Genomic DNA, 27,272 nt, shown 5'->3' on the forward strand with positions numbered 1-27,272 from the left:
GAGTTCGAGACCAGCCTGACCAACCTGGCGAAACGCCGTCTCTACTGAAAATACAAAAATTACCCAGGTGCATGTCTGTGGTCCCAGCTACTTGGGAGGCTGAGGCAGGAGAATCACTTGCACATGGGAGACAGAGGTTGCAGTGAGCCAAGATTGCTTGACTACACTTTAGCCTGGGCAACAAAGTGAGACATTGTCTCAATTTAAAAAAAGAAAAGAAAAAAAGAAAAATGAGGTCTCAAACCATTCTAGAATTCCTATGTTGTTGCTTTTTATAAGTACTTAATTATGAATGCTCTGGGTTGCTGAGAAAGAATTTAAAGAAACACTGTTAAAATAACTATAGTTATATAATTGAAGTTTCAGAAATCAGATCAAAACTGCAATCTATTTGTTGGTTCATGTGAGCTGCTCTTGCCCAAAATAATTGACTTGAATAAGAAGACACTCAATTGGATTAAGAACTATGTCAAACACTATAAACAAAGGATAATGTTATATGGAGTACATTCAGTTGGGAGTAGGGGGTATGGCTGGCGGGAAGGCACAAAGAAAATGCTAGATCTAGTGATGTTAGTATCTTTATTGATGATGTGGAAAAGGAGGTATGCAGAATGTTAACAGCACATATAGAAGACTGCCAACTAAGAGGTTTGCAAATATCACGGAACCTGAAAGAATGATAACTACTGATGAAATAATGTTTTATTTTTAAAAGGATAAAACTAAATGTAAAAAGTCAACAATAAGAAACACAACAGAATAAATCTTTTAGAAGAACATATAAATTTTTATGAGATAAATGAGATTACAGAGATATTGAGCAATAGTCAAAGAACTTAAGAACAATACTCCTCCAAAATGCCACCCCTTTACTTCCAATGCAAAGCCACAGAGTTTAATGAGTATTATAGCCACACTAAGTATTCCACTGACCCAATTAGAATAATGCATTTGTGCCATTAGGCGCCAAAGGACATGTTTGATATCTAAAGGTTCCTGTTAGTTTTTAACCATCCTAAGTCACAAGCTGGACCATGGTTCATTCTGTTTAGTGACCTCATAAATGTGTGCCACTGGTCACAAAAAGGATCATAAACAGAGAAGTCAACTTCATATAGACTCAACACCAGTACAGAAAAATAATCTGCATTCATCACTGTGATCCTCAGCCATTTCTGTGTACAAAGAGATATACTTCACATATGACAGGGATATATGAAAAGGAATTCAGAGAACAAAGCTGAGAGTAACTCCAAAAATAGTCACCTTACAAAATGATTGAAATGTTATAATCTATGACTTTTATTGCATAATACCTCACAAGCATTTGGCAAAGGAAATTTCCCTGCACTAACAAGGAGATGAATTAGATGGCACAGGTCTTTCTTATCCATCTCTATTTCTATTTCTGTTTTCAGTGATTCACTCCTAAATGAGATGATAAAAATAGAACCAAAGTAGTTCCTCCTGCTAAGGTTGAATGGCTTTGCCAGTCTAAATCTCTCTGCAGACTGTCTTAACTTTTTTCTCATATTCTATCTTAGTCCAAATATAGAAAGAGTTAAAGAAAACTTAGTCCTTTAGAAACAGTAACACAATCTCTGGTTAAAAAAAAATTATTAGCATCTGTAACAGTGGATACTTTAAAAAGTTACTATATTTTACAAATGGAAACTTAGCACAATTAAATAATATTTAAGATGCACAATGAAAATAATTTGGCAACTTACTCATTAAATAGGGGGTTGGGGAAGAAGACTCGGTGATGGAATCTCCTCTTCCCTTCTAGGTCACTAAAAGACCCATGATACCATCAACAGAAGTAGGAGTATACTCCTGTATAGGAAGAGCAGTTCAAGTGGATGGGAGATATCATCTGGATTTGAATCTATCAGTTTAAGGTACTGGTGGGATGCTCAGAATGAGATGTTCAGCAAGCAGGTGGAAATATTAGGACTGAAATACAAACCTACAGGCAATGGCTGCCATTAGGAGGTGAAGTGAGAATGCCATGGGAGAGAGTAGACAATGAGAAGAGAAAAAAGATCAGTTTTCACTTACTCTGGTCTAGGCCTTCATTATCATTGGCTTACCCAATGCAATGGATTCTCAGTCATTCTCCCTCCCAAAATTCATTTTATTTATTGTTCAATGATCTTTTTGAATCACAGTTGAGATCACTGGTGTATTGTCTGTGGGCTCGATTCTGGGCCACTTTTCTCTATATACTCTCTTCCATGGCTTTAAATGTCAACTAAGTAGTAATGCCTTCCAATCCTCTTCTCTAAGCTGCATACTTACATACCAACCAATCACCTGACATCGCTGCTCGGGTTTCTTTAGACTTTACTACTTAAAACAGAACTCTTCATCCTCATCTTTACCACATCCCCCAAACCTTTCTGTACTTAGGCCTTTAAATAGAATAAAACCTTTCCTTTTAAATAAATGGTACTGTGTATTGTTCATGTCAGAAACCTGAGAGTCATTGTTGACTCTTCCTCTTCTTCATTTCCTTTAGCAGGTTATTCCCTAAGTTGTTGAGTCCTCTTCTAAAATGTCTCTCCAGTCTCTTTCTCCAATCTGCACTGCTGCCAGCCTAGTCCAAGCTTTCATAATCTTTCACCCGCAGTACAGCAAATATATTCTAACATGTATCTCTCTGCACTCATTCCTAGACCCCTAATCTCTTCTCTTACAGTGGCCCAAGTAGTCTTTATAAAACATGAGCTGGTTTTAGACTGCATTCAGACCCAAAAAACAAAATTCTCCCCATGGCCTAGGATATTTGGTTCCTGCTGACCTTAGACCACGTTTTCTACCAGTCTCCCTCTTGATCACCATGCCCCTGTCATCCTTGCCTTGTTTCAACACTTTAAATATTCTAGTTCTTTTTTTTTTTTTTTTGAGACGGAATCTCGCTCTGTCGCCCAGGCTGGAGTGCAGTGGCCGGATCTCAGCTCACTGCAAGCTCCGCCTCCCGGGTTCACGCCATTCTCCTGCCTCAGCCTCCCCAGTAGCTGGGACTACAGGCGCCCGCCACTTCGCCGGGCTAGTTTTTTGTATTTTTTTAGTAGAGACGAGGTTTCACCGTGTTAGCCAGGCTAGTCTCAATCTCCCGACCTCGTGATCCGCCCGTCTCGGCCTCCCAAAGTACTGGGATTACAGGCTTGAGCCACCGCGCCCGGCCAATATTCTAGTTCTTTTAACAGCCTGTTCTTGCCTCAGGGCCTTTGCACATATTGTTCCATTTCACTGGAACATTATCTTGCTAATGTCTTCTCATCTTTCCAGCTCTCAGCTGACACGCTACTTCTCAAAAAGGCCTTGCCTAACTTATCAAAACTAGATCCATAATATTTTTCCTCTATTTCAGATACAGATTAATTTCCTTCATAACACATATCAAAATTTAAAATTCTTGCATTTGCTGGTTTACATTTTTTTCTGTCCCTTTTTCTAGACTCCAAACTCCATAAAGGATTGTTTCTGTCTCCTTTGCCATTTTGCATTCCCAGTACCCTGGCAATATCCGGAACATGACAGGGGCTCAGTAAATAATTGTTCAATGGATGAGTTGTACATTCTTGCATTCATCCATTCATTTATTATTATTATTATTATTATTATTATTATTTTGAGATGGAGTCTCACTCTATTGCCCAAGTTGGAGTGCAGTGGCATGATCTTGGCTCACTGCAACCTCTACCTCCCAGGTTCAAGCGAATCTCCTACCTCAGCCTCCCAAGTAGTTGGGATTACAGATGCCTGCTGCCACGCCCAGCTAATTTTTATATTTTTAGTAGAGATGGGGTTTCACCATGTTGGCCAGGCTAGTCTTGAATTCCTGGACTCAGGTGATCCACCTGCCTCGGCCTCCCAAAATGCTGGGATTACAGGCATAAGCCACCACACCTGGCTGCATTCATCCATTTATTACTCATATGTTTACTGAGACCTTCTCATGTCTCAAGAACTATACTAAGAACTGTGGGAACAGGGAAGAAGAAAACTTAGTTACTTCTCCTGAGGCACTGCAGTGTGGTAGAAGGGAGAGCCATGCCAACAGATAACTACAAGTGTACAAGTGAAATTATTGTAGGGAAGGATGAGAAATAAAAATAATTTATTGTTTGAAGGTGGGGGTTTAGGGTAGGGAGCAAAGGCTTGACAGAAGTGGCATTGGAGCCAAAACTGAGATAATGGGTCTGACCTTGTCAGGTGAAATGTGTACACCATCTTGGCCACAATGAAGTGCCAGTGGAAGCTATTGTCATTTCTGTGATGGCCTTAATCTTCCTCTATCTCTCTTTTTCTGTCATGACAAGATAGTGCCTAATGGATTAGTCCAAATAGCTGGTATAGCTCCTACTGGCTGGTGTACTTGGAGAAAGTTGCATTGAGAACTTGAATCAGCAGTTCCTATCAGGCTGGATGCCCACTATACCAAATAGTGGGAATGTCTAAGAGATTCTAGTAACTAGTACCTCTGGTAAACTTTTAACATAATATTATGGACTGAATTATGTCCCCTCACTCCCAAATTCCTATGTTGAAGCCCTAACCCCCAATATGACTATATTTGCAGATAGAATCTTTAAGAAGGCAATAAAGGTTAAACGAGGTCACAAGGGTGGGGTCCCAATCCAACAGGATTGGTGTCCTTATAAGGAGAGGAAGAGATACCAGAAGTGTGCGTGCACAGAGGAACAGCCATATGAGAACGTAGCAAGAAGGCAGCCATCTGTGAGCCAAGGACAGAGGCTTCACCTGAAATCAAACCTGCAAACACCTTGATCTTGGACTTCTAGCCTCCAGAACTGTGAGAAATAATTTCTGCTGTTTAGCCACCTAGTCTGTGGTATTTTGTTATGGCAGCCTAATCATGTTAGAAATGCTGCCTTCTCATCTGAGATTTAATACACTTGCTTTGCTACTTATCAATAATAGCATGTTTCTCCCCTTTATTTTGTATGCATTTAGCACCTAAATCATTAGGGGTACTCCTTTTCAAATTCAGACTACAAATTAATCATTAATAATTTAATAAGGACACAAAATGCAGTTTGTTAAAATATTTTATGGAAATTTGGCTTGGTATGTGGTGACCCAGATTCAATGCCTGGATCATTACTCAATCATATACTTCCCTCTGATCTTGTGTGTGTAAGTAATAATAACTGTATAACATATTTTGGGGAGGAAATTTCAGTCAATCTAATCATTTTGAAGGATTAAACACATAATCACTTTTATAATCACATATAGACATAATGCTTTATCTTTGTCCTAAAAAGCAATTTTTAGTTTGCTTTTTGCTAATTTGACTGATTTATCACTTCATGTCCTGGAATTCTTTATTGGGTTAAGCATCCTGACGAATATTAAAATCAATTTTACTTTTTCTTAACTCATACCATTGTAGATCTCCCTGTTCACTCATACTAGACTTCATAGTTCTCACCACATCTACTACTGCCTATCTGCATCTGGGTCCACGTCCTCTGCTATTCCTTCTGTTTCTACAGAAGCTGTCCATATTTCTAAGGCTAATCCCTTGCACTTTGGTACCAGACTTTCCTGACCTACACAAAGATGATCACCCCCCAAAATTGCCTTTCTTTCCTGCATCAAGTTTTTTTTTTTCTCTACTGTATTATTCCTATTGCACATTAGCCCAAAAAATGCTGTTGTTTTTCCAATGGTAAAAAACAATACGGAGAGAAAAAGAAAAATAATCCATTGCCATTAATCTATCTTCTAGCCATTTTTCCATTTCTCTGTTCTCCATTATAGCAAAAACACTTTTACTTTAATTATTTATACTTGCTATTTACAATCTCTCTCCTCTTTCTCTCTTGAACACACTCCAATCAGATTTTGGTCCACATTCCTCATGCAGTGGTCAGTCTTTGGTCCTCAACCTAGTCTAGCCTGCTTCAGCGGGGCTGGTGGGTGTGCTCTTGGGGCATTTGCTTGTGTTTGCATGACAGCTCAGTCCCTCATTTCTCTCAGGTCTTTGCTGAAATATCCTCTTGCATCCAAGACTTCCCTGACCTGCTACTTAAAAACTACAGCTCACCCCCATCCCTAGAAATCCCTATCCTCCTTCCTGCATACTTATCACAGGTAGCCAAACATGTTGCTTTTTTTTATACTGTCCATCTTCCCTCAGTGAACTGAAAGCTCTATGAGGGCACGAGGTTTTGTTTGTGTTTACTGCTGTATCCCTAGCACCCAGCACAGCATATGTGATAAGACACTCTATACAAATTGAATAAATTTTACTGAGTTTGAACATCTAAAATGGTTTAAAATGTACAAAGAAATAAAACAGATAGTTTGAAGGTGAAGTCTCAGCTTCATTCAAAAAACTGTTGGCTTTATTCTCCCTTAAGGAGACTTTTTTCTTTGACAGAAAATAAAATAATTGAAATATAGAACTTGTTTACTATTCTTCCTAGAAAAAAAAAAGAAAAAAAAAAAAAGCTTCCGAAATTCATGAGCCATTTGGGCTTTTGGAGGAGACACCAACAATGGCAGAGTTTGTATTTGGAAGAGTCCACACTAGTTCAAGATCACAGGGATCCTTCAATATAATGGGAGGAAACCCTACTTTTTTGGTAATCATTTTGTTACTTGGGGACATTTTCCTTCTTTTACTACAAAATCTTTTTTACCTTCAATGCAGTATATCTAAGCACCTGTCTTTTCCTTTGCTTCCTTACACAAATACTACGTTTCCCTTCTTTCCTCCTAATAGTATCCCCTTTAGCAACTAGTCCAGAATGCTTCCTTCTTCTGGAAAGACCTTCAGGTCTCAAGACCCTCATGGGCCCTGCCAAGGAATTCCAGGTTTATTAGAATCTACACTTGGTGCTATGGTCTGGCTGTGTCCCTACCCAAATCTCATCCTGAATTGTAGTTCCCATGATCCCCATGTATCATGGGAGGGACCCAGAGGGAGGTAATTTAATCCTGGGGGCAGTTACCCTCTGCTATTCTTGTGATAGTGAGTTCTCATGGGATCTGATGGTTTCATAAGCGGCTTTTTGTTTTTTTGAGACACAGTCTCACTCTATCATCCAGGCTGCTATGCAGTGGCATGATCTTGGCTCACTGCAACCTCCGCCTCCTGGGATCAAGACATTCTCTTGCCTCAGCCTCCCCAGTAGCTGGGATTACAAGCACCTGCCACCCCACCTAGCTAAGTTTTGTATTTTTAATAGACACAGGGTTTCAACATGTTGACCAGGCTGGTCTCAAACTCCTGACCTCAAGTGATCTGCCCACCTCAGCCTCCCAAATTGCTGGGATTACAGGAGTGAGCCACTGTGCCTGCCCACTTTTCCCCCTTTTGCTTGGCACTTCTCCTTGCTGCTGCCATGTGAAGAAAGACGTATTTACTTTCCTTTCTGCCATGATTGTAAGTTTCCTGAGGCCTCCCCAGCCATGCTGAACTGTGAGTCAATTAAGCCTCTTTCCTTTAAAAATTATTCATTCTTGGGTATGTCTATTAGCAGCGTGAGAATGGATGAATACACTTGGAAATATCTACTATTTGGTTTGGCAGAGTGCACATACTCATTCCAGAATTTAGAATTATTACCTTTCCACTGCTTTTTTCTAAGATCATCTTTATTTTGTGTGTTTTTGCTTTTGTTGTCATTGTTGGTGGTTCATAATTTCCTAAAATAACTCACCTTATTCTAAGTGCACTTCCTTTGTCCAGAAACAAACTTCTTCAGGCATTTATTCACATACCATGATTAGCTACATTCTGGCTAAATACAAATAACATTTGGTATTACAATGAATGAGAATCTCATGTTGTTCTTCTAGTCCTGCATGGATGCCAAAGCTTCCTTCTACAGAATCAGAGCAGGGAGTCATAGGACTAAAGGAGCAATGTATTTATTTGGAGTAAAATTGATTCAGGGCCTTCATTTATTCATTCAACAAATACATCTTGAGTGTCTCTTAGGGGTAAGATATTGTGCATGATACAAACAAATCTAGATCAGACACAGTATCAACCCTCAGGGAATATATAATCTTTAATCACAGAAAAACTGTAATACATAATAGTAGCTCAAATATTCATTCAAGGGTAAGACCAATATTATACTTCAAAAATATTGCCGGGCCGGGTACAGTGGCTCACGCCTGTAATCCCAACACTTTGGGAGGCCGAGGCAGGTGGAACACAAGGTCAGGAGATTGAGACCATCCCGGCTAACACAGGGAAACTCCGTCTCTACTAAAAAAAATACAAAAAATTAGCCAGGCATGGTGGCAGGTGCCTGTAGTCCCAGTTACTCGGGAGGCTGAGGCAGGAGAATGGTGTGAACCTGGGAGGCGGAGCTTGCAGTGAGCCGAGATCACACCACTGCACTCCAGCCTGGGCGACAGAGCGAGACTCTGTCTCAAAAAAAAAAAAAAAAAAAAAAAAAAAATATATATATATATATATATATATAGCCAAAGAAGCACTTACTAAGTTTGTTGGAATGTTATTTTTATTATTGTATAAGAGAGTTATAAAAGTATTAAAAATATAAATATCTTCCCTTGTCAAAAATTTATATATCAAAAACTTAATAAAGAATCTCAAAGCTATTTCAATATTATTACTCAGCAAAGACCACTGCATATACTAATCTTTGTACATTAGGATATAAAACTAATCATAAAACTGATCATAAAACTAATATCACAAGACTAATCATAATCACAAAACTAATCATAAAACTGATCATATTGGCAGTTACAAAAAAACCTAGCCTTAGGTTCTCAAGGTTTATTTGTAGACCTCCTGTCTAACAAAGTCAGGACAACTGCAAAAGATAAATGATTTAAGTAAAAAAAAAATATTACTTTAAAAATTCATTTTTATTTCTTTGGACCTGTTGTTTGCAAATTAATAGAAACATTCACTACAATGTTTAGGAAATTCAATTTTAAAGCTGCATCATTAATGATATTTGTTAAATGGTAAACATTTAAACAAAAAGTTGAGAAATTAACATTAACACCATTTCCATTATTTCTTCTTTTTGTGCATAAAGAAAAACATCCTTTCCTCCATTTTAATGACAGATGAGATGTTTATTAAAAATAACAACAAAACACCTCCACCTAACAAACATGAAGAACAAATATATCAAACAAACATATCAAACAACTGCATTTGTGAAGAGCTTTTATCTACCACTACCCTCTCCTTTTTGTAATGCATGTAGTTAAAAATCATTAAAAATTCAGCATTTTATGCCATGATCTAGGGTGGGAAGGGAGTGCAATTATACTGTGTGAACTGAAGAGGATGATTAGAATTTTTGATGTCACTCCATTACTGTTTCCTTGGCAAATCTCTGCACAATAACATAGGCATCCTCTGCTTATATTCTATGGCAGCATCCTTATTCTCATCTTCTAAATTCCTCTACAGCAAATCGTTATTTACTTTCTGGTAGAAACTAAACATCAAGGGTGTAAAATAGGAAGATAGTTTCTCTTGCCCTGCAGAACTGGCACTTCCTTCCTAAGTACTACTATGCTGGCAAATGCTGTTATTAACTCTATGACTGCAAGACGTGCACACTAGTTCCTTTGAAATTCTATAAAATAGTTGTCCTTAAGTGGTGATAGACAGAAAAGAATGAAGCAGGAACAACAAGAATTACTTTACATACTAATAATAACAATTTAGTTATCAAAACAGAACCAAACAAGTGTGCCTTTATACTGTTCTTTTAAAAATTTAGGCTCCTAGGGTTCTAATAATCAGGACCTATGGTTCAGGAATGCACAGTAGCACTCAGCTCAGTGCCTATATCCTCATTTCAAAGAGAATCATTCAAACCGACATCTACCCTGTCAAGAATCTCGACTTTGAGCTGCTAATGTAGAATAAAAATCAATATAAATTTTGATCATTTGATGAATATTTACTTCTTTCTTTAGTGTTTGGGGATTTAGAATTGAAAAGTGCTGAATCAAGTCATTTTATTTTTTTGTGTTTGTGCCAACACCAATTTACTACCCTCCAGAAAGTTCCTGAACAAGATGTCTCAGGTGGCAAGCATGTTGGTTTTTCCTGTCAATCATAACAGTGTGTCAGTAGGGAACCATAAGCATTTCCCTTTCATACTCTTAGTGTTCCAAAAAGGAATATTTTGATTACTTCCTTGGAAAAGGTAAACTTTCTCATTTAGCCACACTACTGTAAACCTGGGTGTCTGTTGTTTTTGGCATTCAGCTGAGCCTAAATTGATACAATCTATTAAAAGCTAAACACCCCATTTTAGGCTCCGAGGGTCATGCACAATAAACAGAATTTACAAATGGGTTCCTCTACAAGCACAATTCAGTATTACCCTCAAAACAAAGAGCTTTTATAGAAGCTGCTATATTTCTCCATGCATTTTCTGAAAAATAACAAGAAAATATCAACTGACTGCTCTAATTAGCAGACAGACTTCACAATAAAAAGGACTTTACAGTTTTATTATAAATGAAAAGAAAATGCACTACAGACAAATGACATTTAAAAAGCTTAGCAATCAAAATATGATTCCTATGTAAGGCTAGTTACATGAGTAGAGGAGCATATCACCATTTTCATTATAATTTCATATCTGTAGCAAAAGATTACTATTCTTACAAAATAATTCCATAGTGATTTTTAAAATGATGGTCTTTTCCAATCTGAAAAAAGCCTAAATTAATTGCAAACACCAAAAATGTAAGATATCCTCATAAAAAAATCTTATATATGACATAGTGGCATAACACTCTATATTAAGGATGCATTTTTGATGGTTCCTTATAAATTAAATAAAAATGACAGCAGCTGCCTTTCTCAAGAATGACATACCCCTGGACAATCACTAGATATTATGTAGACAGATGTTTTAAATAAAATAAAGTATTTAGATTGCTAGATATGAAGGCAATTATAGGATGTCTTTGTTAAATTACATTTTTCATTTTTGTGAGGGGAAAAAAAGAATTGTCCTGGAAACAGTACCAACAGGAAATGATCCTATATCTAAAACAGCTGGAGACTGTAACTAATATAAATTTACTTGAAAATAAAAATGCTGTGTGCCTCTGGAGACATGCAGTAACATGCCATAAAAACAGATGAGAATATAAAAGTATTTAAAAAGGAGAAAATACATTTTATCTAGATATTACACTGAGATGTGAGCCACTGATAAATGACAAATATACAAAGATGAAGAAAAGAGAGAAAATCAGATGAGCCATTTTAAAACTTATAATAGATATTTTATTTAAAACTATATTTGTAGAAAATATCAAAAATATTTTTCTTAGAAAATCCTTTGCGTTTTAATATACTGGTTATTAATCAATTTACTGAAGGCATAATAATAATGTAAGGGCAAATAATTGTGTTTACTTAAAATTCTAATGGAAGCAGAAGATGTATACTATGAGTAAGGTAAGGGCCTTAAATGTTAGATAAGAATATTCTAGTAATTCTCAAAGTCATATGTAACTAAGGCTCCCTACTACATGTGTCCATCTCCTCCTATCCCCATTCTTGTTAGCTGTTGAATTGGAAAGGTATCTGATATACTAATTCATACCAAATATACACAAACATTAACATCTTGTAGTGTTATGATATATACTGGTTCTCATCCAAAGCTCCTGGCTTATAACTCCCATAGCCTTTCCTTGGTTATAATGTTGGGTGTGTTAGGCCTCAGGGGTAGGCCTCTGACTTTCTGCTCTCCTTTCACCTGCCCTAAGGCAGGACTCTAATGTTCGCCTGCTTTTCTGATTGTGAGTCTTAAGACTCTCCCATGAGAGGATCCCACCCTATACTGCGGGGGAACGAATGCTGACATCATGAAGATTCCATAAAACCCCAAGAGGACAGAGTTCAGTGAGTTTCCAGATAGCTGAACTCATGGAGGTTACTGGAGGGTGATACGCCCAGGAAGGGCATGGGAGCCCCACGCCCCTTACCCCAATTATCTCCCTATGCATCTCTTCATCTGTATCCTTTACAATAGCCTTTATTATAAACCAGTAAATGTAAATAAGTGTTTCCCTGAGCTCTGTGAGTTGCTCCAGCATATTAATCCAACCCAAAGAGGGGGTCATGGGAACCCCAACTTGAAGCCAAAAGTTCGGCACTCTGATCAGAATTTCTGGAGGGCTGAACTTTCAACTGGTATATTGGGGGCTGGGGAAAGTCTTGGGGACTGAGCCATCAATCTGTGGGATATGACACTATCTCTGGGTAGATAATGTTAGAACTGAATTAGAGGGCACTCAGTTGGTGTCTGCTGCTCAGTGTACGGGGAGAACTCTCCCCACCCCCAAATATGGTCACAGAAGTCTTCTGTATTGACGATTATTGTCGTGTGAGAGTAGAGGAAAATCACAGTTGAGTTTTCTCTACACATATCTTAACATAGAACATGTCCAAGTTCATGAATTTCAATATTCTTCACTTAAAAATTGAAATGCATTAATCTACACGACACTTCTAAGAAAAGCTATGGGTGGAAATCTATTTGCACAGCAGGGGTGAGGAGAGCATGAAAAAGTATCTCCAAGTCTTGAGTGTTTACCTGTCTTATCTGTACCTGAGACTCATCCTAGTCCAGTTCCTAGGGGTCTGGGTCTCAGACAGGAAGAGACCATGTGAAGTTGAGACTTCCTATGGGGCCCTAATTTGCACAGTCAGAGAAGATCACAGAGCCTCAGAAGTTGGTGTATGCATGTCAGCTGGAGATGAGACCCAAGAAAGGAACATAAGGTGAACAGAAAAAAGGTAGAATGGAAGAGGAAGGTGAAAAAAGCATGCATGTATGATGAATGTGAATAACAATTATCACAAATATACCCATAGAACCCAAAAAGGAATGTTCTTAAACAAAATCGTGACTTAAAATTCTTTTGTATGCTGACATTGCAGTAATATTTTCAAAAGTAAAACTCTAGAACCTAAATTAAAACTCAAAAAACATAACTAATATTCTTCACTAGCCACACACAAGCATGCACACACATACACACAACTCTACAACAATGATTTCCATGAATTTGTATCCTCTTTATCACTGTATAGATTGATCATCATTGCTGCTTAGAGCTTGTAAAGCTTGACTTGTTGCTTAGCTGTTTCTGAAAATTCTCACTACCTTTTTGCTATTATATTCAGAGGAGACTGAAAAAAATACAAATACACGTTTTTTTCCTCTTCATTGTAAGGGACAGGTTAAGCAATATCCTCCTGCTTTATCTTACTTTTGCTTATCTCAGTTATCACTCCAGCCTCCTCCCTAGCTGCTCTTGCCCTTGCCCACACACAGATTCTCAGGTTCTTTCCATTTTAATTCCTTGAGTGAATCTAGCCCCTTCCCACCTTGGACACGTTGTTTCTTCTGCCTGGAATTCTCCTCCTATCTTTTTCACATGTCTAGCACCTATATATGCTTTAAGTTTCAGTTTAAGTGTTACTTCCCATGGTGAGCATCTACATATACGTAAGTCTCCATTTAAATGTTACTTCTTTCCCTGATCAGCTTATCTCAGGTAGGTATCTCCTATTATACTCTCTCTCAGGTCTTACTTATTTTCTTCCTAACATTTACTGCAACTTACAATAATATTTATTTAACTGGATGATTTTTTTTTAAAATGTTGCTTATTTTCATTCTTGCTTGTTTCACTGGGATCCATATCCCACTGAAATGTAAATACCATATGGGAAGGCATCATATCTTTCTTGTTCATAATTGCATCCCCAATGCCCAGAAATTATATGTTGAATGAATTAGTGAATGAATGAGTTGCTGTGTGAAAACTTGTGAACTATTACAGTAGGAGGCTAGAAGGAGAGGTGATGTCCATGCAGAAAGCAGAGATCCTTGGCTAGTGCTGACAAAGACCTCAGGTTGCCAATCTGAGAGGGAAGATATGAGTGGTCGAATTCAAAAGACTTCTTGAGCCACAGCAGGATAAATACCCTTAAAAGGGATGCTTTGACCAAAGTCTCCTGAGATTCCTTCAGTTTAAGAAATGGATTGGGGCTGGGTGTGGTGGCTTATGCCTGTAATCCCAGGGCTTTGGGAGGCCGAGGCTCGGGGGATTACCTGAGGTCAGGAGTTCGAGATCAGCCTGGCTAACACGGTGAAACCCTGTTTTTACTAAAAATACAAAAAATTAGCCAGGGATGGTGGCACATGCCTGTAATCCCAGCTACTTGGGAGGCTGAGGCAGGAGAATTGCTGGAACAGGGAGGCACACGTTGCAGTGAGCTGAGATCATGCCATTGAAACAAAAAAAAAAAAAAAAAAAAAGAAAGAAAGAAAAAAGAAAAAAAGAAAAAAAAGAAGTGGATTGGGATTGTCTAAGAAGTGCAAACAGAAAACCCCTGGAAGCTATTAAACCTCCATGTTACACATTTTAATTTAAAGTGATGATGTTTAATTTTAGCAAGTCTCTATGAAACTTGAACTCTGGAGATAAAAGACCCAGTTGAGCTAAAACATGGAGAAAATATATCACACTCCAGACCACAGAGGGAAACAGAATTCTCAAAGTCACAGGGAAGAATAGTTGAACAACACATAACAGGATAGGAAAGTTCAAATCACAAAGGAATGAAGGGAAAATGAAAATGCTTATTTAAAATCAAACACCCTAAACTGGGCTCTCAGTGACTCCCAAATGTACCTCATTCAGCTTTCAATTAACAAAGGGGAAAGAGATGGAACAATTTACCTCTTGAAGTGCCAACAACTTTTTATGAATTGTATTTCTTCCATTTTGGATGGAAGTCTGAGATATTTCATATCCTTAAACAGAATCTGTTCTATGGATAACTGTCAAAATATAACATCAATTATAACGCTGTTATACTCACAGGTATTATTGGTACTGCTTTTCTTTACATAGAATGGCTTTAGACCCAGTGATTTTAAAGTTCTTGTTTCTGACTTAACAGCTCATGCTCTCTACTACATCGAAGATGGAAGAGTTATTCCTTGCAATTCTTGATGTGGCAGCCTCTAGTAGCTTGTCTCATCTTCCATATATGATATGTTAAATTAAGCTGAGAAACTAGACAACTGAAGTTCTAATAAGTATATAAAAAAACAAAAGTAAGTAGTCTCAGAATAAAAGCAAAAGAAGTCTTATTTCAGTTTCCAGGGTTTGAATTCTCAGCATTTTGGTTGTTAGATCATTTTGGTTTCTGCTACAGTTTGTATAATTAAAGTTGACCATGTAAGTAGCACATGGAGGTATAACTCTATCAAGATTTGGAGAAAGAACCAAAAAGGAAGGAGTTCTATGCCTGGGAGAAAGATACTTGGGCTGTATAGAATTTCTCATGGTTGTGGGAAGTTGAACCCATCCTTATTATCAATTGACATTAAAACCCTTTTGATGATCTTTTGTTACATATAAGACACAAATCACAGGAGTAACTAGTGCCCTCATACTTGAGTCATTAGACCCATCACTGGCCAGCTTACTCAGCATCCAACCCAGATGAAAAAAAGGCTTCTGTATCAGGATTGCCATAGCACATCTTGTCATATTATTATTTTGACTTAAAAATTAAACAATAACAATGAAGAACAAAAGCCTTTTAGTGGTTGCTATTTTCTTCAGAATAAAATCAAATGTCTTAGTATAGTATTTAAATACCTGGTGTCATGGTTGGATCCCAGTCTACCTTTGCATGTACCCTCCATGACTTCCTTTTCTGACAAATAGCAAAACCCACCTATACTCACATCAGACTAAGCCATGTCCTCCCAGGTACACAGCTTTTCCACCTCTGCTTTCCCAGGCTTCCCTCCAATTCTGCAGCTCCACATCTCACATATTCCTCTGGGCTCAAGAAACTCCTCCCCCACCTGAATGTCCATGATACGTGATCTGTCCTTCTAATATAAAACATATCTCTCTTCACCTTATAGTACTCAGGACTCCTCTGTCCTGTTAGATTTTAGGCTCCCCAAGAGTGTGATATGAACCGGATTTCTTCTGACCCACAGCAGAGACTCAATAAGTATGTACTGAAAGAATGAGTGAGGCAAGGAGAGGGTCTCATATGGCTTATTTCCATCTAGGAAGAACTGAAGATACTATTTTAAAAATACTTTTAAAAGGGAAGGCAGGGAAAGTATAAGGTGAGGCTGGGATATCTTCTTGTACTAGAAAACAAAGAAGCATTCCTTGACTAATAGGGATCTGCCAAAAGGACACAAGTGTCATCATGAAGAGGCTCCCTTTCGGCAAATGTGGGAAATACAAGCACTAAAAAAGAATTATTGCAATTGATTGTTGTATATTAAATAAATAAAACTCAATTAGTCTATAATTATACTCAAAAGAGATAAAAATACGCCGCCATTGAGGGTGACTATTACACTAACTTCTTACCACCAAAATTGGTAAATAATGAGAAAAGCATTTCACTTGCTTTTTAAAAGAGGAACTATAGTTCATCTGATGTTGATAAGAGAAAGTCTATAGGAAAAAATGCCAAGTTAAAATGTGGAAGAAATAGTAGAATTAGGAAATCTTCATTTTACAACCCCTAAAGAAATAATTGATTCCAGCAAGAATCATCAATGTATTCTAAAACTCTTAAGCAAATATTTGAGGGAAAACTGGACATTCACAGAATGCCCAAGCATTATCCTATAGATTACCTGCTAATTATAAAGGAAATCTTGTCTATAGAAAGAGGTACTGTGTCTGGCCACCACCACATTAGCATCACGAACAGCGGATAGCCTGGCATGATGGGATGCCATTTGAAGTACACATGCCAAAAATGTTTAATCTGAATCCAAACAAGACTCTGGACCAAATTTCTAGTTTGTAGGGAAGAGTGAGTAGAGGAAAAAGTTAAGAGACACCACAAGGAAACAATCAGACAAATCTAGAACATGAAACATTCTGATGATTCATCTGGCTTCTTCAGATTGATATTTAACAACTGTTAGGACCTCAGTTTGAGTGAGGTTCTGAGATAGAAAGAAATGTGTCAGAATAAAAGACAACAGTGAGAAATGAAGTCGTATTTTGTATTGGCAATCTGCTACTTCACAGCTTGAGAATCAGTCCTAAGAGAGAACTGTATTTTTTAAAAATGACAAACATTCTATTATTAGTCAGAATCCCACACCCAAAATGAACCTCTCTACCATTTTACAAGACATTTAAAGAGAACTATAAAATTTTATATTTTACATAATTAGATATTTATATTTTCGTTTCATTCCAAATAATCTATTATACTATGAAACAAGTATTGATTTTGTCCTCTTATTTGCAACAGTATGCAAATTAACAGATTCATTGGATGTGGTAAGCCCAGGTTCACCTACTTCAGTTCACTGTTCACTGGGTACCTAGATAAATGCTTAAATCATCATTGAGAGTAATATTCTGCTTGATCAGAAATCACTTGGTAATATGATATTGATACTTTGATAATAAATTACATTTATACTTTTATGGCGTGTGATTTCATATATATTATCTCATTTGATAATCCTAACAACCTTGTGCTATGTGCAGGTAGATCAGGTGTCATTATCCCCACTTAGCAGATGCAGAAGCCAGAGGTCAAATAAATTCGTTTGTCCAAAGTCACATAGATAATGAGAAGAAGAACCGGGGGTTTCTGGCTCCAACTCCAGTGCTTTTCTACTAACCATCCTATGTATTCTCTCTAACCAGTAGTCCTGAAACCGTGATTTCCAGTCTCTAGCTAGTCCCTGACTGAGGCTGCCAGCACAGACATAGACAACTAAAAGAGCCCGGGTATGACATCAAGTCTACTGAGTAAGGTATGCACTTTGGTCACTTTCTGCAAGGCCCAATGTACTACTTGTCTTATGAGTCTTGGATTTAATCAAAACTCTGTGCTCCCACTGCCTCCAGGAACGACACTGATTGTGCACCTTTGGCGGTGTACACTACCATTCGTTCCTTGTCTGCACACTCTGATTAGCTTGCCCTGTTATAGCTTACCATTCAACTGCTTTGTCACTCCTTCCCTTTAAATGTCCAGGGTGTGGTAAGCAATGAAGCCTCATTGTGAGAATTTTTCCTTTCCGATTCTGATTGCTAGTTCCCTATCAGTAGCAGGATTTATTATTATATAATTATCATGATTTATTGATATGTAGGGTTTATAGGGGGTCCTGCAGTAATTTAGAAATTTAGGGCTGGAGTTGCAGCACATGTTGAGCCCTTGGCTTCTCTGCATTTTGACTTCCTAGTATTCCTTTCTGGAGACACTATACCTGTTCGCTCTGACCTCCTTTCTGCCCATTTGCCATTTCTACATTTCCCAAAATGACATGTTACTCTCCCAGTGGTGAGTCTTGAAAGATAGAGAGGTTATGAAAAGTTAGGTGATCCTTGTGAGAAAGCAGGAGAGTGAGCAATGAGATACAGACAGACAAGGACAAATGGCTGGAATTAGGGGGGAAAAAGAAAAAATATAGACCTAGAAATAGCCAAAACGTTTTTTAAATTTTATCTAGGTCCCAGAAAAGTCATAAGATAGTAAATTAAGAAACAGGAATGGTGAATTGAGTTGTTAAATACTCTACTTCCCTCACCCCAGTTTAATTAGCATTTCCATATTCTCTATGAACATCTAACCTTTCCATATACTCTCAGAATCTCACATTTTAAATAGTATTCATGAATTAAATATCTTCCTAAAGTAGATTCCAGGTCCAGAGAGGCCTCACGAACTCCTTTAAAAAGTTTGTTCTTATTTAGAACTTGGGAGGAAACAAATGAATGCTCCGTAATCTATTTGGCCAGGCTCTAAAGTCACTTCTTTTCAGAATTCCCTCAAATTCCTGAACTAGAATTTATTGCTTTGACCAACTTCTTCCTCCCACCAACCAACACACTAAAGTTTCTTTCCAGGCTTTTTGAGTGATTGCCCACAATTAGGAACAACCCAGCATACCCATTAGGTTGTCACTTCCTACCAGATGTTTTCCAGCTGTTCTCAATGTCTTTTTGCTAATGCTCTGCCATCTGCTACCTTAATGGTGGCACAATGGGGAATGGCTGCTTTGGTGACTTTGCTCTACAAGTTATAAAGACCTGGCCCACTGCCTCATCCTGGAAAGTCTGATATGCACATTTGTCACATTTCTCCAACTAGTTGTTGCATTTATTCCATCTACTAACTAGCCAATATTAAACCGGTGTGACATGAAATACGTGAGCTCTCACTATCAAATCTAAACCTGGATCAGTCTTCATTAATGGACACATTCACATCTTATTTCCAACTATCACAGGTCCTGCCATTAAGACAACAGCTAACATCTTATTGCCCAATCAATACGATGCCCTTTCACCTTTCTTTGTATTTTTTTTTAACCAGCATGCCAATAGCACATCAGTACAGTAAGCAGTTATGCTTCCTTTGTGTCACCTTGTCGGTTACACCTTATACATGGAAATCTTATGTTTGTTTGATATTCTCTACAGCTGAATGAAGACAAATCTTAGCCCTCTGAGACTGATGGTAACTTATCAGAGTCAAATTCTGCCAAGGCACAGCAGTTATCAATGTAGATTTCCAGGGACTGTAAATCAGTGTGTAATCTATTTGTATATACTTATTGAGGAGATTATTGCTCCCTTCAATTATGGAAACTATTTTTCTGAAACCATCATTATACTAGATGTGAAAAAGGTTAGTACCATTAGCCCATAATCCCTTCCGAAGGCCCGGTGGGAATGGTTGTTATTGGGACTTTGGCAAACATAACAGTAAGTTCAGGAAAACTGATATCCATACTAATTACAATGTACTTGTCTCCAGTAATCTATATTTTTAATTTATTATTTTAAGATTTGAGCTGTCACCACATGATAACTCCATGTCTTCTCTTCCAAAATGACACCAACCCTTGATGGCTGTCTTAAATAGACAGCTTGTTTAAAGTATTTGCACTTATGGTCACAAGCCAGATCTGCTTGCAGTACAGTCAAAATACAAATCTAGGACCAAAAGAGGATGTTAATATCATCCCTGACAGCACAAACACATGTTCTTTGGTTTCATAACACTATTTTTACTTGAACAGGTACCTTCTTCCCCATTCCAGCTTATATTTATCAGAAATTAATGAAAATGTCAATCTTTTATTTGATAAAGCAATAAGATCTCAAACAGCAACTTCATGTTTTACTTGGAGCAGCCATGAATGTAGCAACAGTGGAATCACCATGTGCTAAAAGTTCACTCATATCCACTGTAGTCAATAAATGTACTTACTGGTTTTACACATACTTAAAGAGTGTCTTCAACTTACAAAATATGCTAGTGTCTTGTCAAATGTGCTTATCTTTGTAAGGAATAAAGACAAGGTGCTTCTAGTTAGCGAAGGACACAGATTCTAACAACTAACTATAATACAAAACAGAATAATATAAAATAAATAAGAACAACAAACTGAAACTCTGGTAGTTGGTTGAGAATTGGAAAATACTTACTGGAAGAGGTGGTGTTTTCACTGCATCTTGGTGAGTAAATAGAATTTTGGTCAGTAAACAGGAAAGAAATATAGTTAGGCTTTTTTTTTTTTTTTTAAAGAAGACTATAAATGAACCTACCAAACTCCACTGTGCTTCATATAATCACTGATATTTTGCACCCCTAAGAGTGTTATTTAAGTTTTCAATGCAGTTAATTGAAACCCTACTAGATGCAAATCAAAAGTTTCAGCCTTAATTGAGATATTTTGAAAATTGAACCCATTGCTTCAGGCAGGTGCTACATGAGATTCCATTAATATAGGTAATTAACATTAGCCTCTGCTTTAATTAACATGCATACTTTAATTAGCAAAGCATTAACCAACATTAAAAAATCTGATCTTCATGCATCACAAAAAACTGCAAAGTTATGACTACTATGTTATTTTTCTCCAAGGTTGTAAATCACAAAACAGTGATCGCTTCTGAAGTACACATCAAATTTAAAATATTAAACAGGGAGATACGTACAATATGAGTGAAAACATCATCAAAATAAAAAAGGATGCTATTTAGAAATTATAGAGCCAACAGCTTTCACATTTTAAACAGGAGTTACATTGTAATCTCTCAATGATCATTTGCAAGGCAGGAGACTTTTGGCTTGAAAAATCCCCATAGACTGTCATCTTCCTTATATGTAATAAATCAAGGACTATACTAGAGTACCATTATCTATGTGACCATCTACCTCCTAACCTCTTCTTATCCTTCTCAGGGATCAAAGAAAGCACCAGTTTCTGAAGACATTTAATACCTGAGGTCTCAGACTAGCACAAACTTCATTTTTAAAACAATCTATGTTGCCTTGTTTTATGTTTAAGACCAAAATGTGTTACACTAGTTCTTTATTGTCAATCTACCATGTGTGGGACCACCAACAATTAAGGATGCCTTTTGTTAAATATAAAATTGGCATTCATGCTCTTTCCTTACTATGATAATTAGATGTGCCAACTTTCAAATCCTGCTCATATGCTGTATAGATTTTTTTATTACTTTAATGAAAACAGCATCATCATTATATGGAATAGAAGTACCATAGAAATGGTATCCATATAGAGATCATTGTATTCTTTAATGCCAAGACATGATAAAATTATGGTAAAAAATGGCAAACTTTTAAAAACATACATACATTCACAGAAAAAGTAATCATATCCTTCCTGATTAAGCATTAAGAAAAGCAATCATAATACTGCAGATAGATCAAAATTAAAAACAACGAAGTCTCTAGTAAGTCCGTACTGGATATAAGGCAATATTTAGATACAGAGAAATCTGAAAGACCATGACAAAAAGTGTCCTGGATCTCATAAGCTTTCGTTTAAATCCAAACTGAAAATCTCAAAAATTAGGTCCATTGTGGTACATGCTGGTATGATGAGAAAAAAACAGTTAGGGAGCAGCACTCACAGATTTGTAGGCTCATTTGCTGCTTTAAGCTGTTACTAACATTGGAATTGCTTCCATTGACTCTAATGAGGGTTGGGCTTCTCTCTTCTTGTTCCCGCCACTGGCTATTTTAGCATCACAGCCACTACAGGGTCAGCATGAGTCAGCATCTTCTCTCTACTCCTTTTCAACTAACAAATGGGGAAATGAATGTTTCTTGGGTTTGCAAAGCCATTTCCCAAGTTACAGTGATTTTCTTGGCCCTTTTCCCTACGTCAAATCAGAGCCTGGGCTCCCAGGAGATCATGCAGGAACTGGCCATTCTTCTGGATCTGTGCTGAGGGCAGTACCCTGTAAATAGGTGCAAGGACACCTCTCAGTTCTGTTTAAGTGAATTTGAGGAGTCTTTATCAAATTCTCCCCCTATTCCATAAACTGTATTATGACAAAATTCCATATATTGGATTGCCGTATGTCAGTTCTATCTATGCTCTGCTAATTAAATTCACTTGGGCTTTCACTCAGGAAAGGTATAATATAAGCAGGATAAACAGAGAGAAGCATATTTACAGCCAGGGCTTTAAGAAGCATAGAACCCTGCTTTATAAATGTGTGACAAACCCTCACAAACTTCCCTGTTGTAGGTTTTAAGTTCATAGGGCCTTCCTGAGAGAAGTCCTTCAAATATGTAGGAGTGGAACAATACCATCAACCACTGAGCCATTTACTTAACTGGGTATAACACTGAGGCATTTACTTAACTGTCAATAATATTTAAGACAATTGCCTATGAATGAGAGATTGCTCTACACTAAACGTATGTATTCCTCTTCATTCTAGGGCAATGTTTCTCAGAAAGTAGTCCTCAGATTATCAGTTTCAGAATCAGCTGGTACATTCACTAAAATGCAGATTCCCAGGCCCAGTGAGGACTGAATAAACCTTAGTTTCCCAGGTGAGTCGGTTTTGACTGTCACTCCCAGGTGATGCTTACTCAGAGTAAATCTGGAGAACTGCTAAGAAGGAGAGAAACCACTGTCTTCTAGTTCTTGTACTACAGGTGGTGGTCATGAAAGTGAGCAAAATATTCTGTACCTAATCTCATAACTCTGTATAGATCATTGTGGGAAAAGAAAATAGGTTTTGTGGGCGTGCTTAGGCATGCGGCGGGGCGGCTAGAGTGCCCTGGGGAGGGCTGTGCCGGGTTGCTTTCCGCAGCCGCGTCTCGGCCAGCTCTCCTCGCCGTCCCAGGGGCGCTGTGCGTCTCCAGTCCGGGACCGAAGCCGCCTGCCATAGCGGGCGGCCAGATCCGCGTCCCACCTCAGCGCCCGGAGGACATGCGGGAGAGAGAATGAGCCAGAGGGACACGCTAGTGCATCTGTTTGCCGGGGTATGTGGTGGTACAGTGGGAGGTATTCTGATATGTCCACTGGAAGTTGTAAAAACACGACTGCAGTCATCTTCTGTGACACTTTATATTTCTGAAGTTCACCTGAACACCATGGCTGGAGCCAGTGTCAACCGAATAGCGTCTCCTGGACCTCTTCATTGCCTAAAGTTGATCTTGGAAAAAGAAGGGCCACGTTCCTTGTTTAGAGGATTAGGCCCCAATTTAGTGGGGGTAGCCCCTTCCAGAGCAATATACTTTGCTGCTTATTCAAACTGCAAGGAAAAGTTGAATGATGTATTTGATCCTGATTCTACCCAAGTACACATGATTTCAGCAGCAATGGCAGGTTTTACTGCAATCACAGCAACCAACCCCATTTGGCTTATAAAGACTCGGTTACAGCTTCATGCAAGGAACCGTGGGGAAAGGCGAATGGGTGCTTTTGAACGTGTTTGTAAAGTGCATCAGACAGATGGACTAAAAGGATTTTATAGGGGCATGTCTGCTTCATATGCTGGTATATAGAGACTGTTACCCATTTTGTTATTTATGAAAGTATAAAGCAAAAACTACTGGAATGTAAGACTGCTTCTACAATGGAAAATGATGAAGAGTCTGTGAAAGAAGCATCAGATTTTGTGGGAATGATGCTAGCTGCTGCCACCTCAAAAACTTGTGCCACAACTATAGCATATCCACATGAAGTTGTAAGAACAAGACTATGTGAAGAGGGAACAAAATACAGATCTTTTTTTCAGACACTAGCTTTGCTCGTTCAAGAAGGTGGTTATGGGTCTCTTTACCGTGGTCTGACAACTCATCTAGTGAGACAGATTCCAAACACAGCCATTATGATGGCCACCTATGAATTGGTGGTTTACCTACTCAATGGATAGCAGCATGAGGGCTGCTGCACTACAGAAAAAGAAGAAAGATGACAGTTGTCCATGGAATATGGAAGCCAGCATGGCAGACAGAAGAAAAATAGTTTGGGAACATGTAACTATTATAAGTGGAAGTTTTGTTGTAGGAATTATAGTGATCACACCACATTTCTTGGCCTTTCAGTAATGTGGAGAAAAAAAAAAAAACCTCAGAACCTCCAAGGAAATGCTTTTAGAAGCACTCCTCTCTCAAAATTGCCATTCTCTCTACCATGTCTACCAGACACAGTTGGGTTTTGTTGATTTATGGCAGTCTTTTAAACAAAGCCATCTTTAATTTTACATACTGTATTGTAACTATCCAAAGATAGTATTGGCAGTCATAAATCTATAACTTCTGGCTTTTGTTTAATTCCAGTAAAATCACAACAATGACAATGAGATCGTCAGTATTATTTTCACATTTCCCTGAGAGGACCTGGCACAATATTTTATATTTAATTATTTGCAGTAGTCACTGTTTTTGACAACCAATGAAATAGCGTCTAAATATCTTGTATATTTTTTAGCATCAAAATGTTTCAGTTTCCACTCCTAACAGGTGCTTGATGTTTAGCCTAATGTGTATATTTAAATTGTTAACATACCAAACACACATGGTAATAGTTTGGGACAAAATAACTAGTAAATTGTTGATTCTTGGCTATTTCGCTGAAAAAAAAAAAATAGGTTTTGTTGGGACACAGCTTTCATTAAATAGAGTCACCTTTGATAATTAACTAAATTTGATGGGCAGATAATAAAAGTCACATAAAAGAGAAAGATTTATGTTTATGTTTAATATATTTTTATAGTCATACATGCTATAAATATTGCTTCATGAATGCATTTTAAGCATGAGATTTTCCAAACACATTTATTTTTAAAAATCCAAATTAGTTCTGTTGGTATTCTACTTTTAATACTTACTTCATCACTAGATGGCCAGATCTTTATTATGTTTCATGTCAACCAACTCTGACTTTCACTGAAATATCTAGATGAGAGATATTTATCTTGAGAAAAACAGACAGATTTATCTTAAGAGAGACAGATCTATCTAACATACATTCACTTTCTTTAGATTTCTGATTATATTCTATATGACATGATCATCATAAATCTGGGACAGTGTGGTCCATGCCACCTACCTAGATAAAAAAGTTAGATTAGCAAAAAAAGCTTTCCCCAGTCTGACCCCAATCTCCTTTTAAAATTGTTATCTCTCATTACTTTCTACATAATAATCTTCCCCAGGCAATTTGTCTATTTATCACTGGCTCCCAAATAGAAAGGCTTCCTACCCCTGAGTTTTGCAAATATTTCTTCTGCATGAAACGCTTTCTCTAATCTGCTCTCTTACTTCGATGAAACCAAAAAGTCCTCTAAGGGCCAACACAAACAACTCTTTCATTTCCCCAAGTCTATGTCTCTATTCATCCACTATGTATTGCTGACCACCTTGCATTGGCAGAGATCTATCTGCTAGTCTTCGCTTCCTAACTAAATTATGAGCTTCTTAAAGTTAAGGACTTCCCAATATATTTAGGACCCTGTCTGACACATCAGAGTTACTTGGAAACTTGACCTCAACATTTAAAAAGATTTACTAAGAGATCCAATAATAAATTGTTCTAATATGCCATATGGAGTTTAACATTTAGTTACAGTTAACATCTTGCATCTACGCTCTAGTGGAGAAACCACATCCAGTTTCACACAGTTTACTGGAGACATCAAGGTATAAGGAAAATAAAAGAATGTTAATGACTAGGTAAGTAGGGCCTTTATACCTTAACTGAAATAAAATTCATTTCTGTGGTGATACAGTCATTCTCTGCCACAGTCGATTATTTCCTAATCTGCTGCATATTCACTCTTTTCCTGATAGTCAATAATTTTACTTCATTAATCAATTTTACTCATTAATATCGTATTCCTATTTGATGAATTTTTCTGAAATCAACTTCTCAGTTGGGATTTCCTCACGAAAATATTTTACCACCTAAAAATTATGTAATAAACAAGATTGTGGTTGCAAATTCTGCAAACATTATTTTGTGAATTTATAGAAATACTCAAAGCATGATTTTTTCATATCCTTTATATATTGTATAAAAATAGCTCCTTCATAATACTTTTTTTTTTCCTGAGACAGGGTCTTGCTCTGTCACCCAGACTGGAGCACAGTGGTGCAATCACAGATCACTACAGCCTCGATATTCCAGGTTCCAGCTATCCTGCTGCCTCAGCCTCCTGAGTAGCTGGGACCACAAGCATGTGCCACCATGCCCAGCTAATTTTTTTTTTTTTAGTAGAGACAAGGTCTTGCCATGTTGCAGGCTGGTCTTGAACTCCTGAGCTCAAGCAATCCCCTGCCTCGGTCTCTGAAAGTGCTGGGATTACAAGGCCTGAGCCAACTGGTTCAGCTCATAATATTTCTAATTGTGTACAAGGTATCTTTTAAAAAGACTATCAGTCTGGTATATTTCACTCTACCTAATTAATTCACAGAATTGTGTGTTTTGTTTTGATTTAATTGGTTTGTTGCATTTGTGATTGGTTTCTTTTCAATACATTTTCTCACAGAGAAGAAAATTTTCATTTTAGTCAATGCCATTTCATTCCATGACAGAACATCCCCTAGGGTAGCCCTCAGGGTATGAGAAATATGCTGTGGGACTGTGTCAGAAAAACAGACCCAGAGTGTCAGTGGTGCAGGCTTCAGAGTCCAATTCTTGTGAAACTAGAGTTTGTAATGGCTTCACATAGCTCCCTCAGTCAGTTGCAAACAACATACCAATATTAAATTGAGTATGACATTTTTTGAAAGAGAAAATTACACAGCAGATATTATAGCTGCTAAAAATTATGGGCATTTTATAGGGCAAAGTCTGATTTTTAATAAAGATCTGAAATAATGACTTTAAGTTTGAGCAATTAGTTAAGAGTTTAAGGTACAATGGTTTCAA

At 37.6% G+C, this 27,272-nt stretch overlaps 1 protein-coding gene and 1 pseudogene across 5 annotated transcripts in view; one reads left to right on the forward strand and one right to left on the reverse strand.

Annotated features, from left to right (window-relative positions):
* The window catches only part of LOC105477949 (A-kinase anchoring protein 6), a 651,033-nt gene that overhangs the window by 167,413 nt on the left and 456,348 nt on the right, over positions 1 to 27,272 (reverse strand). The gene's annotated exons all lie outside the window — the stretch shown is intronic.
* On the forward strand, positions 23,255 to 24,302 carry LOC105477948 (solute carrier family 25 member 36 pseudogene; annotated as a pseudogene).

Source organism: Macaca nemestrina, chromosome 7 (genome assembly GCF_043159975.1).
Source record: "Macaca nemestrina isolate mMacNem1 chromosome 7, mMacNem.hap1, whole genome shotgun sequence".
NCBI lineage: Eukaryota > Metazoa > Chordata > Mammalia > Primates > Cercopithecidae > Macaca > Macaca nemestrina.